Here is an 18755-nt window from a genome sequence, read left to right on the forward strand (position 1 = left end):
AGACATAATTAGCTCCAGGCAATTAGGTGCTACAAGGGGAGTTTCTATTATAATTCGAGCGAACAGTGGGATAAGCTTGAGAAACTTTGAAACAGTTCAATCGGGGAGATGGTTAGCTGCAGAAGTATACATTCAAAATATCCTCTATACAATTGCAGTGTACTATGGTCCAAATGAGGACAATCCGGTTCCACTGTCTAAACTTGAATTAGCACTATTCACGACAGCTGGCCCTCTAATTTTAGGTGGTGACTTTAATTTGGTCTTTGATCAAAAATTGGACAGAACTTCTAAGGCTAAATACCATGCTCCCTCTAAATCACTTGCCACTTTAGATGTCCTAATGAAAGATTTCACACTAGTAGATGTCTGGAGAAAAAAGTACAGAACTAAACCAGGCTTCACTTTTTATAGCAAAAAATACAAGAATTACTCTAGAATAGATCACCTTTTAGTTGATCAACACCTTCTCAAGGATATTAACTACCTTTCCTTCACGCCTACAGGTCTATCAGACCATGCTGTACTGGAAATGGTAATTGAACTGAATATAACTTCCTTAAAACCTAGGTGGACACTGGAGAGATCACTTTTACTAGATAATCAAATAAAAGCAGAAGTTAAAGATAAAACATTAGATTTCTTCACGATAAACTCAGAATCTTCCTCTCCCCAGGTAGTATGGGAAACATATAAAGCCTATTTGAGGGAAGTCTTAAGCTCCCTAATGAGTTATAAGAGAAAGAGTATAAAAATAAAAAGAAGGGAAGACTTGGCAGTAATAACAAGAAAGGATCTAGAATTACAAAATGCAATTCTAGAGAACTCCAGTAGAGCACATTTGATAGAGAAGGAACTCATTGATCTACAGCTTCAACTAAAAGTCTCGGATGAGAGAATTCTTAAAGAAAAATGGGAGTCTAGCAGATTAAAAATTTTTGAGTATGGAGAAAAGTGTGGAGCCCTCCTAGCCTGGAAAGCTAGAGAAGAGAGAACTAGAAATAACGTCAAAGCCCTATTACAAAGACAGACAGGAGATTTGCTGGAAACAGACGTAAAAATTAGAGAAGAAGCAAGGTCCTTTATGAGAAGTCTCTATACTGAGGATAAAGATCCTAAGGGGGAGGATTTAGAATCTTGGCTGATAACAAAACATCTGCCGCAAATGTCCGTAACGGATAAGGCATACTTGGAAAGAGAGATAACAGAAGGAGAAATCCTGGGTCAATTGAAGAAAATGAAACGAGGGAAAGCGGCAGGCTCAGATGGGTTGCCAGTGGAAATCTATCTGGATAACAAAGATCAATTAATAGCTTCATTAAGGGAACTTTTCAACCTTCTACTGATTCAGGGTCTCTCTACACCTCCCTCATGGGGAGAAGCCATTATAACACTCATACCAAAACCAAATAAAGATGTAAAAAGAATAGAGTCTTACAGACCCATTTCACTGTTGAACACAGACATGAAGATTTACTCCGGTATCCTAGCCACTAGACTTGCACCCTGTACTGATCACTTTTTAATTCCTAATATCGGGTCCTCTTGGGTAAATTTAGAAGGGAAACATCCGTTACAACGAAACTTTTACAACGCAGTGCTATTACAACGCAGGTTTTACAACGAAAACCATTACAACGCATTGCACTGGGGGGCGCTCTAGGATAGGGAATAGATTTAATTTACTATCCAACACCTTCCCTAGTGTCCACGGGGACTGGAGTTGGAATAGTAAATTAAACTATTCACTATCCAGCACCCCAAAGCACTATGCGTTGTAAAGGTTTGCGTTGTAAAACTAGTGTTGTAACAGCATGCGTGGTAAAAGCATGCGTTGTAACGTCATACATCCATTTAGAATGGTCCGGGTTATAATGAGGGACTAGCGTCACTTCTGGAACCAGTAAGTCAAATAGACCCCTAGGTGCAGGCCTATTTGGTGCATCAAGCTTTTTCGGGAGAGATTGGTTGAGCTCTCATGGCTTGTCTGCAGATTCCGGAGAGCTTGTACATCGCATACTGAATAGTCAACCTGCTTACCCAGGTAAGAAGTTGGTAACATCTGTCCCCACATTTTGGGGTAAGTCAATCAATGGTATCTAAGCCTCTGAGTGGCAGGAATTTATTGTAGGTCGGGATCGGGGCTGCTCTTAATGTAAATATTCATGAGTGAGGAGGAGATTCCCTGCCCCCTGGACCTGATGGGCTGGCAGGGACGGTAAAAATATCCCAATGGAACAGTACTTTGGGTTAGAAATGTGCCCCCTCCATCAAACCTAGTGCCAGTTTCCACCAGACAATGTGCAAGATCCGGGTTCCTGCAATTTATCACAATACAGTCTCCCATGTTTGATCTTGCTAGCAAGATGTCTTTGAACTCCTGGATTACAAAAACAGTATTCCGAGAGAGCCAATGGCAGACTTTATTTCTTAGTTCCTTGTGTGAACCCTCCCTATAGATTGTAGCTACTGAAACATCAACTGCAACACATTTAGGATTTGTTGAGCTGTTTGTGGTTTTGGGTTGGACGAGGGGATTTTTAGTTCTATTCGCTCTAGTAGGCCTTTCGTTGTCCAGGACCAGCAGTGGACTGATTAATTTTAGAAACAAATCTGTCCTCAGATGCTAAAGGGGACCTGTTTGCCATATTACTTCCTGCAAGAGGAGTAAAGTCTCCCAGTGGTACAAGTCTGCATGCTGGAATACAGTCGACATCCTTAGAAGTCTGGCCGCTGGCAGAGAGGGCTTGAACTTGGGGGTGGGTTTGCAGTATAGCGGGAGTTACAGATGTGGATTGGAGGTTTAAACTAGATAACAGCACTTAATAGCCCCTTCCATTGTATTAATCCTCTCCACGAGGGGTGTTACAGCAGAAACCACAATACTTTTTAGCCAGGATTTCCTCCCAAGTGGGATAACGCTCCCCTTTGTTCATCAGAGGGTTTGCGATGGTTGCCAGTGGCTGCTGGAATGCTCCTTCCTTTTTCCCTGAGATCACCTTAGCATACTGGTTTTTTTTCAGGTTGCCAGGGATGAGGCCCTCTTTACTTTTCCATCCTTTCCTCGCCCATAGCTCACAACTGTTGCTTATCACAGAGGGGTCAGGGGTATCTGGAATGCCCATTTCCAATGTTGGCTCTTCCCTAGACATAGTGACGTGTTGAAAGATGCGACTGCATCTCCCACGAAAGGTACCACCTGCACAGGGGTCCTGCAGGAATTAACAAGACTAAGACTAAGTCTTTCCCCCATTTTTAGAGATAGTCGCCTTTCTGCCAATTCCATTTCTTTTGAGACCAGGCTGACAGCGTGGACTAGACAACTCTCATATGCCAGGTTCACCAACCAGGGCAAGCCCCACTCTAGTTTCCTGCCAATGTAGGCGATCTGAACTTTGTCGGTCACATCACTTGCCTGGCGATGAAATGGCCGGAAGGCAACATTTAACATATGGCAAAACACCTTCTTAAATGTATGCTGTCTTGTAATATGTTTTGCTGTGTTGTGTTTTATGCTACGTTATTTTGTGTTAGCCTTTTATGTTATGGAGTTATGGTAAGTTATGCTGTTGGAGGTTTGCAACACTCAGCATCTGAAGAACACTTCAACGCCCCAACACTCATCCCCCTTCCTGACAAAGCAAGCAGCAGTCATGAAAGGATTCACAGCGGCCAGAGATCCCAACTTCCATTGTTTCATCTTCCACCTTGAAGTCGAGTGCTCTGTTTGACATACACTATTTATGCTATGTTATGTATTGCTATGTTATGGTTTTTGATGTATTACTGAATAGATTTGTTTCTCATGGCATCTTCAAGAAGTTTTGGCATGAGGCGCGAATCATGATGGAAGGAAACCAAGCTACAGTCTTTTTGGCACCCAAGACTTTTTGTTTGAAATAAATGCAATAGAGTATGAGTCTCATTCTTTAGTGCGTAGCCAGGAAGACGAGTGTTACCATACGTACTTCAAAGATAAATAACTATGTATGGTTTGTAAATGTATTTTTATTAAAGGAGGAGTTGCTAACGTGTTCTGTCTAGGTAGCAATGCTTGCTTTACATGTTAGCCTAGAGCTTTCAGAGTCCTGCACTCAGTCAAACATACTCTATGTTACTTGCACATACAAGTCACTGGAGGCTGTCAGATAACAGTTATTCGTAATCATTTACTTTTTCGCTCCCTTATTGGACTGTTTGTGATCATTTAATATATGATCCTTGCCAGGTACTTCTATCGTATCACATGGTTCTCATACCAGGTGCCAAGTAGTACCTTCAAATGTACAGATACTCACACCACATGCCAGATGGAATTATTACATGATACAAACTCTCCTCCAATGCCAGATATTCATAAGAACTGCCTGCAAGGATTGCGTCATACGTCCTTGTACTCACACCATATGACAGGTATTGCTAACATATGTCCATATACTTCTCTCTGATGGTATTTATTCGATTATATAACTATTCACTGCCCTTATATAACCAGACACCCCAACCTTCCTCTGGAATATACATAAATAGTTTGGGTGATCACACCATATGTCAGGCAATGCCATCATATCGCCAGAGGCGCTCATCCGATAGAAGTGCACCCACACCTGCAAGTGCATGCACACACTAACACACACATACCCTCACTCAAAAACCCTCATACAGTTATATGGATGCACACAAAACCTACCTGCCATGGAGAGAAGACGACCTCACTTGCTGGGGTGGACGGTATGCTGGCAGCAAAGGAAATGCTGTGGTAGGTGACAAATAAAACGCTCGCCAGGGCACCCCAGTTGGGGGCACAGGTGCATGATGATCTTCAGATAGATATGCTTATATTTTGAAGAGTGCAAATTATCACCCCACTGTGTTATCGTCACACAGAAACAGGTCATATAGAAAGTTCACAATCCATTTGCCTGTTGTCACCATTAGATACAAGAAGGCCAGGTCTTAGGTCTTTTCCTGAATCTGAGAAGATCTGGAACATCCTTCAGTGAATTCGGAAGTAGGTTCCAGTTCTGGGCAGCAGTGACAGAAAAGACATGCCCAGCGACTGTCCTACGGTGAAAGCTGGGGATCAATACGCTACAGTGAGAAGCTGACCTAAAAAAATGTGAGATGGAAGAAACTGCCTGAAACAGGACCTCAGGGGAGAGATGCTAGGTGAATAAATCATTTTATGAACCTAACAAAGAGTCAATTCTCTTTTTCACCAGCAGCCAGTGCATTCGCCAAAATAGCAGCAGTATGAAAACTGTGATGGGCTCTATTTGCTAGCCTGGCTACTAAATTTGAGAGTGGTTACTCTTTCATAATAAGCAGTACCAGAGAGCCCAAGTCGATGGCGTTAAAATAATCTAAATGCGATTAAGATTAATGCATTCAGAATTGTAATTTATTGGGCAGGAGTAAATAAGAGTCTTCGTTTAAGAAAGTGTGGCTGGTATAGGCTACATTTAACCACTTTTTCAGTTAAGGCTAGTAAGGCCGCACATATCATGGCAAGACTTAGAACGATCTATTCTTTAGGAAGTCCAGGAGGCAACCTATGGCCAAAGCCTGACTACTGAATTTGCCAGGCCTAATAAATAGGATCGAATGGTTTACGGTATCAAAAGCTGCAATTAGGTTCAACAAAATTAGTGCAGTTTTAGTGTTTGAATCTGCAGATGGTCTCAGATCGTCAAATACTGAAACTGTGGTGAACTCTGTGGTATGACATGCACAAAAACCCATCTGCACTGCAGGAAAAACATTGCTGTAGACAAAGCTGAACAGCAATTGAAACATGCATACACGCAACGCCGGACCACATGTGTTTACACCTGAATTCAGTCTGATAAAGTTTAGTGCCCTGTGCATACGCTTCAGCACCTGCTGCCATTCGGTGCCTCTGGAGACCAGAGAACAGGAAATTCTTCAAAAGGAAGGTGCACCAGGAAAAAAGTTTCAATTTCAAAAGATTGAGTACATCACATTCCTTTATTATTCCAAAATATTTTAAAAATCAGCCAACGCGTTTCGGACCTGGATGCCTAGGAACTTCATCAGGGCTGAAACAATCACATAAAAAAACAATAAAAAATCATCACATATAAAACATGTAAAATGACATTACATACTTACAAATAAAAAGACATACAAAACATCTGGATCTCTATGTGTCTCATAGGGATCACACCCTAAAATACAGGCTTTAGGCACATGACATAGCACATAAAAATCACACTAGAAGTAGTTTACCCCTAATCAACCCACAAATATATATAGTTGAGGTCATCACAAAAAAATCTCCCAAATAGTATAGAAGTTCAAATCAAACACACCCACCTATATACAGATATTGATTAAATATAAAATTGTATACCATATTGTTAGAAATGGGATTTCTGGTTGGCTAAGGCTTGCGCCAAAGCCAGGAAGAAACCACCACTCTAGTCAGGGCAAGGGAGTTACACGCCAAAGATAACCCCAGCTCACCACCTTGGTAGCTTGACACGAGCAGTCAGGCTTATCCCGGAGGCCATGTGCAAAGCATTTGCGCACGCACACAGCAACAACATCCCAGGCACACTACAAAAGGAACTCCACACAAGATTATATCAAAAATAGCCTTTGTATTCTCATAACACATCAGAAAAGTAAACACATAATATACATGGTGCCCCCTGGCACTGGGTCATGTCTACAAGGGATTATATACACCTGACAGGGCCCACTGGACCACTGTCAGAACCATCACTTAGTAAAAGTAAAACAGATCATAAACGTACAACCAGTAACCACTGGTAATCACTGTACTTAGCATCAGCCTGCAACATAAACTACATTATGCACAGTATCACATCAGGTGCGAATTACATTCTGTTCCAACCTCACCAGCATAAACACATTATGCAATCCTCTCATAAGTCTAAACACATTAGACCCTAACCTCCTAAGTATTACTCACAGTAGGGGCATAAATCACACAGTGAAACATAATCTCACTAGCATAAACCATAAAATGCAAACCAACCTCATAATCATAAAAAACACGTTTAGTGGTATAACACAGGGTGCGTAAAACATACTACATACATTATATTTCCTAGCAACACATAATCACATTAGGGCCTGGCGCCCTATAATCCTAACAGTCCCCCTGGCCAACTGGCCATCTCAAAAAGGGGCTCAAATGCCCTATGTTCAAAAGTCAGGGTGCGCTGCCAAAGCAGCGAAAGACAGGGGTGCTCAACGGAGCAGACCTAAACATTGCAGCTGCCCAATATTTGCTGGGCAGCTGAGAATATCACATGAGGGCCTAATCGATGCAGCTGGCACTAATTGCTGCGCAGTTGGGAAGACCAAATGAAGTTCTGGGCTCTCAATATGCCGCCTGTCCCACTCAGGGACTGCTAAAATAGAATAGCCACCTCGTTGCAGCGGACTGTAAATGCAGCGCCACTGTGTAGCAAATAAAGAACTGGCACCACTATGCCTGGGGACTAACTACCACTGATCCCCTTCAATAAAATTACCCCATTAGTGCAGCTGCCCTTTGCAAGTAGGGCAGCTGAAGTCATCGCAACACGGAGAAGCACAGGCCCCTCTGGGCCTTTAAACAAACATGCCCACTCTCTTACGGGACCACTCAGCACCAGCGCTGCCATAGTGACGCCATCAGCACCAACAATGCGCCTAGCCTCCCCCCTTAGCCGCTGCAACTCACCAGCTCTTGGCGGGGGGAGGACTCCTCTCTTCCTGGTCTCAGTTCTTCACCTGGTCTCCTCTGTACCGGGTCCGCCACATGCTGAGAAGAGCCCGCTTCTACAGCTACCAACGCAGGCGGGGTGGGCTCCCGCCTGTCTTCATCCTCTTCACCCGGGCCTCCTCCTGGGACCCGGGCCTTCCTCACGGAGCCTGCGAGGCTCCGACCAGATCTCTCGCGCTGCTCTGCTTCCTGGTCATGGAGCATGGGGAAGCCCTCAAGGCTGAGACAATTCCAGCGCGGCAGACCGATGACGCGGTAGGAATCCCCTGAGCTGGAACCAATCCCAGAGCGGCACACCCGTGATGCTGCGGGAGTCCTTGACGGTTGGGGCCAATCCCAGCGTGGCACAGATGTGATGTCAGTGGCTCTTCTCTTCTCTCAGCAGCAACGAGGGGTGGGCTCCCGCTAGTCCATAAATAAATACCTAGCGGCCATGTGGGGTGGGCACCCACCATTGAAAACTCACATAGAAGCGGGGTGGGCACCCACATGGCAACTCCCTCATAAAGTGGGGTGGTCTCCCCCTTCGATAGGCAAAATGCAGGGAAATCCCTACGCCGGGAATTCCCTCCTGCACGGGCAGCTTTGTGCTGCTGAGCCCTCGCGCTCCTTTTTCCCAGGGGACCTGAAATTCATGCGCTCCTCCTTAGGACAATTAAAGCGCTTTGCTGTAAGGAAAATAAAGCGTTCCCAGGGTGCTAGGACAGCAAGAAGGTCCTGTAGGAAGAAGAAATAGTCCTAGCCAAAAATGTCCTTAAAGACGAAAAGGGCAAGGCAGGGCCCAGATAGGCAAGCCCTCATGGTAGCCCCCCCTGGGCCCCAGCAGCAGCCCGCCTTGGCAGGAACAGAACTGCAGAACTGAACAAATTCATGGGGTCACAGCCCCTATATTTATATGCCCTTTTCCTTTGTGTCCCAGCACAGGGCTTGGGGATACCAGTCAGAACTGTTTTAGGTGAGCTTTGGAACACTTTGTTTTGCTCAGCTCCTCTCTTCTTTGTCAGGTGGGGGCTCAGGGATTAGAAGCACCACAGGGGGCGTAGCCGGCATTGTGGAGGGAAGGGACAGTCCTATTCAGGTCCCAGGTGCAACTTGTTTCTCCCATCTACATGCAGATCTCCCTATTCACCACTGGACAGACTCCTGGAGCCACTCACATCATCCAGCACCTGCCACTCACAAGCCAGACATGCAATTCACATCAGGCAGGCAGACACACAGTACACAAAAATGCCAACTTCTAAAAGTAAGACAACTGAAAGGGCCTTGACTCAAAAACTCAGCAAGGCTGAGCCAACTTGAACTAAAGAAACGAAACAATTGCCAATGCTGAGAACCTAACTTTTGGATTCTTATTCAAAACAAGTGGTTAACATGAATATAGCACGGAAACCTGCTTTATATATTGCAACATATCATTTTTTGTTGCTTCTTTTTAAAGATTTATCTCCATTATTTTTAACACATTTTTGTGCATGGGAATACAAATGAACTATATACATTTATATACAACAATACAAAATACATATCAATATATACAACAAATTGTACACACTCTCAAATTCAAACACTCTTGGCCATACAGCTTGGTGGACGCCACGTGAAACGTTGTTGGAAAGGAAAGTTAAATCTGACCTTAAAAGATTGGTGTGTGTGTCCACTTTTTGCCCAGTGGCCAACCAACACAGGAAACTGATAACATCAAATTGGCATTTACTTAAGGACTTACATGAGGATTTAACAGCACCCCCATTATTTGCATATAAAAAAGAGAAAAGTGTGGCAAATCACATTGTTAGAGCTGCTCTGCCAATTGAAAAAGCTCCCACTCTGAGAAACCTATTTGGTTTCCCCCCAACATCAGGACACCATAAATGTGGCACCTGTATATGTTGCGCCGAAACAATTGAAAATTCAGTTTTTTCCTTTGATAACATCAATTGGAAACACGAAACCTTTACTAATTGTAAGTCAAGGAACGTGGTGTACGCCATAGTCTGCCCTTGTCCCATGTTATACATAGGGAAAACAACCCAGGAAGTCAGGCAACACATAACGCAGCACAAGTCCAGAATTCGCCGAGAGGTGGAAAATGCCCCATTAGTGAACCATTGGGTGGCAAAAAATCATGACAAAACAAAATTTCAGTGGACAGTGTTATCCAAGATTGAGAGGGATCCACGAGGAGGGGATCTGGATGCACGACTTCGTCAGCGAGAAGCGCTGTTAATAATGACGTTCAATACAGCAGTCAAAGGACTGAATGAGATTTCTGAAATCTACAAATCTAATTCATTATGACTACATATGTTTTATCACATCCTAAATGCTACAGCGTAGTCAACACTACATGTAAAAAACTACAACTCCCACATTTCCATCGGGACTAGCCGTGCCTTCAGGAAGTGAGTGCACCCTCCATTCCAACATTCGGGTGATCGTAGGAGCAGTATCGTGTGAAGGAGCAAAAGCGAGTCTGCAGTGAGGAGTGCCACCGCGAGCCGTATCGGTAAGAACGCTAGGCACAGCCCATTCCTGAAACCAAAGCGCCACTCACCAGATAAACACGCACGATAACACGCGCTGTTTGTCTCTTCCTTTAACAGAGCTGGATTCACTCGGAGCGCGATCTCCCTAAGCATGGGCGAATTTTGCGAATCTCGCGTTCACGAATTTTGCGGATTTGCGAACTCGCAATCCGCAAAATCCGCGAATTCCCGCAAATTTGCGGATTTTTTTTTTTGTGTTCGTGCGTGTTTCTGCCAGTTCGCGAGGGTTTTTACAATTTCGCAATTTGCGAACTTACCTGTCGGGTCGCAAGTTTTGCGAACTTGTTGTTTCTACGTGTCCAGCCTGTTTGGGACACTCTTCTTCATCACTGCCACTCTCTGTCACCACTGCCACTCTCTGACTACTCATGCCACCCTCTGGCCCACCCATGCCACCCTCTGTTTCATCACCACACCCTCTGGTTGTCCAGTGTACATTATTTTCGGCAAAGCAAAGCACACCTTCCCTGCCTCAAGTGACCTGAATTAATTTGGGGCTGATTAATGTGTCACATAATATTTTTTTAGCTGGCACCTGCTTCCTTAGTGCTTCCTGATTAGTGATCTTTTGCACTTGCTAAGTGCTTTCATTGTTGCAAAATTAGTTACAACGCCTGCCCTGCCCCAACTGACAATAATGAATTAGGGGCTGATTAATGGATTTTAACTTCCAGCCTGGCTCCTGCTTGTCTCCCTTAGCTGTAATTCAGGACCTTTGTGGCATATGTGTAACTATTCTGAGGTTCAGAGCAGGGTCACATAATAGTTGCAACTGGCAACTGAACTCTGGAGAGGCCCCTCAGGAAGCACTACAGGAAATGGCTACTAATGATGAGCCTGAACTTTTGAACCTGGTAGTAGTTTCAGTTTTGCTAAGATCGTATTTCTGCAATTTAGCACTTACTCGCGGGGTGCGAAGTTGTACTGGCAAGCCGCGAACTCACGCGAACAGTGCGAGCAAGCCATAAAATCCGCTGCTCGCGGATTTGCGGATTTCACGGGAAATTCGCAAATCTCGTGGATTGTGAATTTACAGAAAATCCGCAAAATCCGCGAGCGAAACAGATTTTCCGCCCATGCTTAGATCTCCCTATTGACAAAATAAAAGATGAATTAACTGGGGTCCCCAACTATAAATCACGGGTAAGCTCAAGTACACCTATATGTTTAGAGCGGATGGTGTTGTCTGGAGGCAAGTAGCTTGTGTTTGTTATTCTAAAACAGTGCACATATATGTCTCTTCCTCCAGCGCCTTTTTCCTGCCCTGCATTGAAATACATTTCTTTGACCTTACGGTTTGGAGCCTTGACCCAGGATTTGAGGTAGGCTGAGGGGAGTAAGATGGTGGATAGGGGTGGCTTTAGTCTCTTATTATCAGAATTCTCAAAACATGTTTTCTTTCTTTGTAGTTTATTGTGGTCCTGAGGAGAACCCTGACAATTACAGGGTTTGAAACGCGTCGACCGACCCGGTCCCGTGTCACTGTTTTGAAAAACATTTAATTCACAATTTCCCAAAAAAACATGAGGAGTCTTTCCTTTTCCTTTGAACTTTACAAGGAACTATAAATTGTCCAAAGAACAGGAGTCATTCTTTTGCTTTTTGTACATGTTTTTGACACCGGGACCAGTATGTTTGAGTAGTGGAGTGAATGTATGGCCAAGAGTGTTTGAATTTGAGAGTGTGTACAATTTGTTGTATATATTGATATGTATTTTGTATTGTTGTATATAAATGTATATAGTTCATTTGTATTTCCATGCACAAAAATGTGTTAAAAATAATGGAGATAAATCTTTAAAAAGAAGCAATAAAAAATGATATGTTGCAATTTATAAAGCAGGTTTCCGTGCTATATTCATGTTAACCACTTGTTTTGAATAAGAATCCAAAAGGCTGACCAGAGGTCAAGGGCAAGAGTTGCCTCACCCTACCTCTACTTCTGGGGTTCTGCACCCTCCCAGGCGAAGCACCCACCAGAGCACAACTCTCCCACCAGTTCAGGACCTCTCTCCATCAACTGGTCTACCACCTGGGATCTGGAGACTATTTCACTTCGGAGATACAAAGCACACAACACAGTCCCTCTTCAAGCAGGTGGGGGGACACAGCACACAGCAAAGTCCTCTTTCCTCTTCCTCAGTGGAAACAACAAACTGCAGGTAAGACCCAGAACACACAGCAAGGGCAGCCTCCTCAGTCTCTTCAGCTGATATACTTTGGCAGAGATTCCTTCTTGACCTGTAAGTTTCCTAATCTCCCAACCTAGGATCTAAATCCTCGGGTTGCACCAGGGTCAGAGTCAGGATGCCCTCCCGCTGCACCCCCTTCCAGAGTTTTGCACCCTCCCACCTTCGAGTGGTACCCCTGGAAGCCAAATCAGTCAGGTCACTGATTACAGATGTCCTTCCCTCCAGGCCAGGCTGAACTTGAACCTGGCCTCTCCAACCTCTGGGCTTAATCCTTTGGTTAGACAATTGCCCAGTGAACCAGCACGCATGCCCCCCCTTGAGGGTGACATATAAATAATGGGTCGCGTGACAGTCTGCCTAGCTCTAAACTCACGACCTCCTGTCCACCTGACAGGGCGCAGAGATCCCCCAGGACAGAAGTGGCATCACCATGGTCACTCACAGCAATCACAGCAAACTGCATATTTCTATCGCACTCTGCCGTGGGTGGGGCGAACCTTCCGGGGTTTATCCATTAATACTTTTTCAGAGATCGTTTTGCATATCTTGGTAAAACCATTGCATATGCAAACTGGTTCTATGGCATGCGCAAGACATCATGAGATCTCAGTCTAATTAATAGTTTTAAGTCTAAAAACACTGTTAGTATCCACAAATTTCAATTTTCTATGTACCTCCCGGTTGGTCGTGTGATTTGTAAGGAAATTAGGAGTGGAAGAAGCATGCTGTGGGAAAGAGAGGTTTATGATAATTGGGTAGTGGTCACTAAAGGGCGATGGGTATACCTCATATATTTTTAATAAAGGCACCAGGTCATTTCACAGAAGAATGTGTACAATAATACTTCCTTTACCTCTCCCAGCAAAAGTCGGATCGTTCATGTGGCTGCCGCCACTTACATCTGACGGTAAAGATAAATTGTCAATTAGAAGAATTCTAGTCAATGCTTCACCACATGCTGAATGGTGAAAATTACTAACATTCTCGCCTCAGCTGTCTTTAATATCACAAACCTGCTTCCCACTATATATACATTTAGCAATATTAAAATATCCCCCCTCCAAATAAGGGAAGTACCATTCTGGTATTCATTCCTTATTTCTGTGATTGAAGATTCTAAATCCTCAATGATCCTGATTGCCTGTGTTGTGAAATAAGTATAATGAAAATTAATCAGAATAATATTGAAAACTCCCAGCTGAGACAATTCTATTATCAGGTAACAGAGATTAGTGAACAGCGCATTGACAATCAAATTCCTTATTGAGGTAGGGACCAAAAATAACAATCTCCCCTCCTGCGGGCTATGGACAGAAGAGTGGGGAGCAAAAGGATCTAAAACCATCAATCGAGATGCAATCACAGGCCCAAGTCTTCTGACAACAAATAACATCAACATTTCCAATAAAGGATAACCTGTCATTGTTGTCTCTTTATTAGAACCTAGCCCTGCCATGTTCCATGAAATAAACTGTACATTTCTTGCACCCTGTACTGATCACTTTTTAATTCCTAATATCGGGTCCTCTTGGGTAAATTTAGAATGGTCCGGGGTATAATGAGGGACTAGCGTCACTTCTGGAACCAGTAAGTCAAATAGACCCCTAGGTGCATGCCTATTTGGTGCATCAAGCTTTTTCGGGAGAGATTGGTTGAGCTCTCATGGCTTGTCTGCAGATTCCAGGAGAGCTTGTACATCGCATACTGAATAGTCAACCTGCTTACCCAGGTAAGAAGTTGGTAACATCTGTCCCCACATTTTGGGGTAAGTCAATCAATAGTATCTAAGCCTCAGAGTGGCAGAAATGTATTGTAGGTCTGTATCAGGGGTACTCCTAATGAGAATACCCACGAGTGAGGAGGAGATTCCCTGCCCCCCTGGACCTGATGGGCTGGCAGGGACGGTAAAAATATCCCAATGGAACAGTACTTTGGGTTAGAATTGTGCCCCCTCCATCAAACCTAGTGCCAGTTTCCACCACCAGACAATGTACAAGATCCGGGTTCCTGCAATTTATCACAATACAGTCTCCCATGTTTGATCTTGCTAGCAAGATGTCATTGAACTCCTGTATTACAAAAACAGTATTCTGAGGGAGCCAATGGCAGACTTTATTTTTTAGTTCCTTGTGTGAATCCTCCCTATAGATTGCAGCTACTGGGACACCAACCAAAACCGCAACACATTTAGGATGTGTTGAGCTGTTTGTGGTTTTGGGTTGGACGAGGGGATTATTAGTTCTATTCGCTCTAGTAGGCCTTTCGTTGTCCAGGACCACCAGTGGACTGATTAATTTTAGACACAAATCTGTCCTCAGATGCTAAAGGGGACCTGTTTGTCATATTACTTCCTGCAAGAGGGGTAAAGTCTCCCAGTGGTACAAGTCTGCATGCTGGAATACAGTCGACATCCTTAGAAGTCTGTCCGCTGGCAGAGAGGGCTTGAACTTGGGGGTAGGTTTGCAGTATAGCGGGAGTTACAGATGTGGATTGGAGGTTTAAACTAGATAACAGCACTTAATAGCCCCTTTCATGGTATTAATCCTCTCCACGAGGGGTGTTACAGCAGAAACCACAATACTTTTCAGCCAGGATTTCCTCCCAAGTGGGATAACTCTCCCCTATGTTCATCAGAGGGTTTGCGATGGTTGCCAGTGCCTGCTGGAATGCTCCTTCCTTTTTCCCTGAGATCACCTTAGCATACTGTTTTTTTTTCAGGTTACCAGGGATGAGGCCCTCTTTACTTTTCCATCCTTTCCTCGCCTATAGCTCACAACTGTTGCTTATCACAGAGGGGTCAGGGGTGTCTGGAATGCCCATTTCCAATGTTGGCTCTTCCCTAGACACAGTGACATGTTGAAAGATGCGACTGCATCTCCCAGTAAAGGTACCACCTGCACAGGGGTCGTGCAGGAATTAACAAGACTAAGACTAAGTCTTTCCCCCATTTATAGAGATAGTCACCAGTCATGAAAGGATTCACAGCGGCCAGAGATCCAAACTTCCATTGTTTCATCTTCCACCTTGAAGTCAAGTGCTCTGTTTGACATACACTATTTATGCTATGTTATGTATTGCTATGTTATGGTATTTGATGTATTACTGAATAGACTAGTTTCTCATGGCATCTTCAAGAAGTTCTGGCATGAGGCACGAATCATGATGGAAGGAAACTAAGCTACAGTCTTTTTGGCACCCAAGACTTTTTGAACTAAATGCAATAGAGTATGAGTCTCATTCTTTGGTACGTAGCCAGGGAGACAAGTGTTACCATACGTATTTCAAAGATAAATAACTGTGTAGGGTTTGTAAATGTATTTTTATTAAAGGAGGAGTTGCTAGCGTGTTCTGTCAAGGTAGCGATGCTTGCTTTACATGTTAGCCCAGGGCTTTCAGAGTCCTGCACTCAGTCAAACATACTCTATGTTACTTACACATACAAGTCACTGGAGGCTGTCGGATGCCAGTTATTCGTAATTATTTACTTTTTCGCTCCCTTATTGGACTGTTTGTGATCATTTAATCTATGATCCTTGCCAGGTACTTCTATCTTATCGCATGGTTCTCATACCAGGTGCCAAGTAGTACCTTCAAATGTACAGATATTCACACTACATGCCAGATGGAATTATTACATGATACAAACTCTCCTCCAATGCCAGATATTCATAAGAACTGCCTGCAAGGATTGCGTCATACGTCCTTGTACTCACACCATATGACAGGTATTGCTAACATATGTCCATATACTTCTCTCTGATGGTATTTATTCGATTATATAACTATTCACTGCCCTTATATAACCAGACACCCCAACCTTCCTCTGGAATATACATAAATAGTTTGGGTGATCACACCATATGTCAGGCAATGCCATCATATCGCCAGAGGCGCTCATCCGATAGAAGTGCACCCACACCTGCAAGTGCATGCACACACTAACACACACATACCCTCACTCAAAAACCCTCATACAGTCATATGGATGCACACAAAACCTACCTGCCATGGAGAGAAGACGACCTCACTTGCTGGGGTGGACGGTATGCTGGCAGCAAAGGAAATGCTGTGGTAGGTGACAAATAAAACGCTCGCCAGGGCACCCCAGTTGGGGGCACAGGTGCATGATGATCTTCAGATAGATATGCTTATATTTTGAAGAGTGCAAATTATCACCCCACTGTGTTATCGTCACACAGAAACAGGTCATATAGAAAGTTCACAATCCATTTGCCTGTTGTCACCATTAGATACAAGAAGGCCAGGTCTTAGGTCTTTTCCTGAATCTGAGAAGATCTGGAACATCCTTCAGTGAATTCGGAAGTAGGTTCCAGTTCTGGGCAGCAGTGACAGAAAAGACATGCCCAGCGACTGTCCTACGGTGAAAGCTGGGGATCAATACGCTACAGTGAGAAGCTGACCTAAAAAAATGTGAGATGGAAGAAACTGCCTGAAACAGGACCTCAGGGGAGAGATGCTAGGTGAATAAATCATTTTATGAACCTAACAAAGAGTCAATTCTCTTTTTCACCAGCAGCCAGTGCATTCGCCAAAATAGCAGCAGTATGAAAACTGTGATGGGCTCTATTTGCTAGCCTGGCTACTAAATTTGAGAGTGGTTACTCTTTCATAATAAGCAGTACCAGAGAGCCCAAGTCGATGGCGTTAAAATAATCTAAATGCGATTAAGATTAATGCATTCAGAATTGTAATTTATTGGGCAGGAGTAAATAAGAGTCTTCGTTTAAGAAAGTGTGGCTGGTATAGGCTACATTTAACCACTTTTTCAGTTAAGGCTAGTAAGGCCGCACATATCATGGCAAGACTTAGAACGATCTATTCTTTAGGAAGTCCAGGAGGCAACCTATGGCCAAAGCCTGACTACTGAATTTGCCAGGCCTAATAAATAGGATCGAATGGTTTACGGTATCAAAAGCTGCAATTAGGTTCAACAAAATTAGTGCAGTTTTAGTGTTTGAATCTGCAGATGGTCTCAGATCGTCAAATACTGAAACTGTGGTGAACTCTGTGGTATGACATGCACAAAAACCCATCTGCACTGCAGGAAAAACATTGCTGTAGACAAAGCTGAACAGCAATTGAAACATGCATACACGCAACGCCGGACCACATGTGTTTACACCTGAATTCAGTCTGATAAAGTTTAGTGCCCTGTGCATACGCTTCAGCACCTGCTGCCATTCGGTGCCTCTGGAGACCAGAGAACAGGAAATTCTTCGAAAGGAAGGTGCACCAGGAAAAAAGTTTAAATTTCAAAAGATTGAGTACATCATATTCCTTTATTATTCCAAAATATTTTAAAAATCAGCCAACGCGTTTCGGACCTGGATGCCTAAGAGCTTTATCAGGGCTGAAACAATCACATAAAAAAAACAATAAAAAATCATCACATATAAAACATGTAAAATGACATTACATACTTACAAATAAAAGACATACAACACATCTGGATCTCTATGTGTCTCATAGGGATCACACCCTGAAATACAGGTTTTAGGCACATGACATACCACATAAAAATCACACTAGAAGTAGTTTACCCCTAAGCAACTCACAAATATATATAGTTGAGGTCATCACAGAAAAATCTCCCAAATAGTATAGAAGTTCAAATCAAACACACCCACCTATTTACAGATATTGATTACATATAAAACTGTATACCATATTGTTAGAAATGGGATTTCTGATTGGCTAAGGCTTGCGCCAAAGTCAGGAAAAAGCCACCACTCTAGTCAGGGCAAGGGAGTTACACGCCGAAGATAACCCCAGCTCACCACCTTGGTAGCTTGGCACGAGCAGTCAGGCTTATCCCGGAGGCCATGTGTAAAGCATTTGCACACGCACACAGCAACAACATCCCAGGCACACTACAAAAGGAACTCCACACAAGGTTATATCAAAAATAGCCTTTGTATTCTCATAACACATCAGAAAAGTAAACACATAATATACATGTTGCCCCCTGGCACTGGGTCATGTCTACAAGGGATTATATACACCTGACAGGGCCCACTGGACTACTGTCAGAACCATCACTTAGTAAAAGTAAAACAGATCATAAACATACAACCAGTAACCACTGGTAATCACTGTACTTAGCATCAGCCTGTAACATAACATACATTATGCACAGTATCACATCAGGCGCAAATTCCATTCTGTGCCAACCTCACCAGCATAAACACATTATGCAATCCTCTCATAAGTCTAAACACATTAGACCCTAACCTC

The sequence above is a fragment of the Lissotriton vulgaris genome, chromosome 2_1, assembly GCF_964263255.1.
Source record: "Lissotriton vulgaris chromosome 2_1, aLisVul1.2, whole genome shotgun sequence".
Classification (NCBI taxonomy): domain Eukaryota; kingdom Metazoa; phylum Chordata; class Amphibia; order Caudata; family Salamandridae; genus Lissotriton; species Lissotriton vulgaris.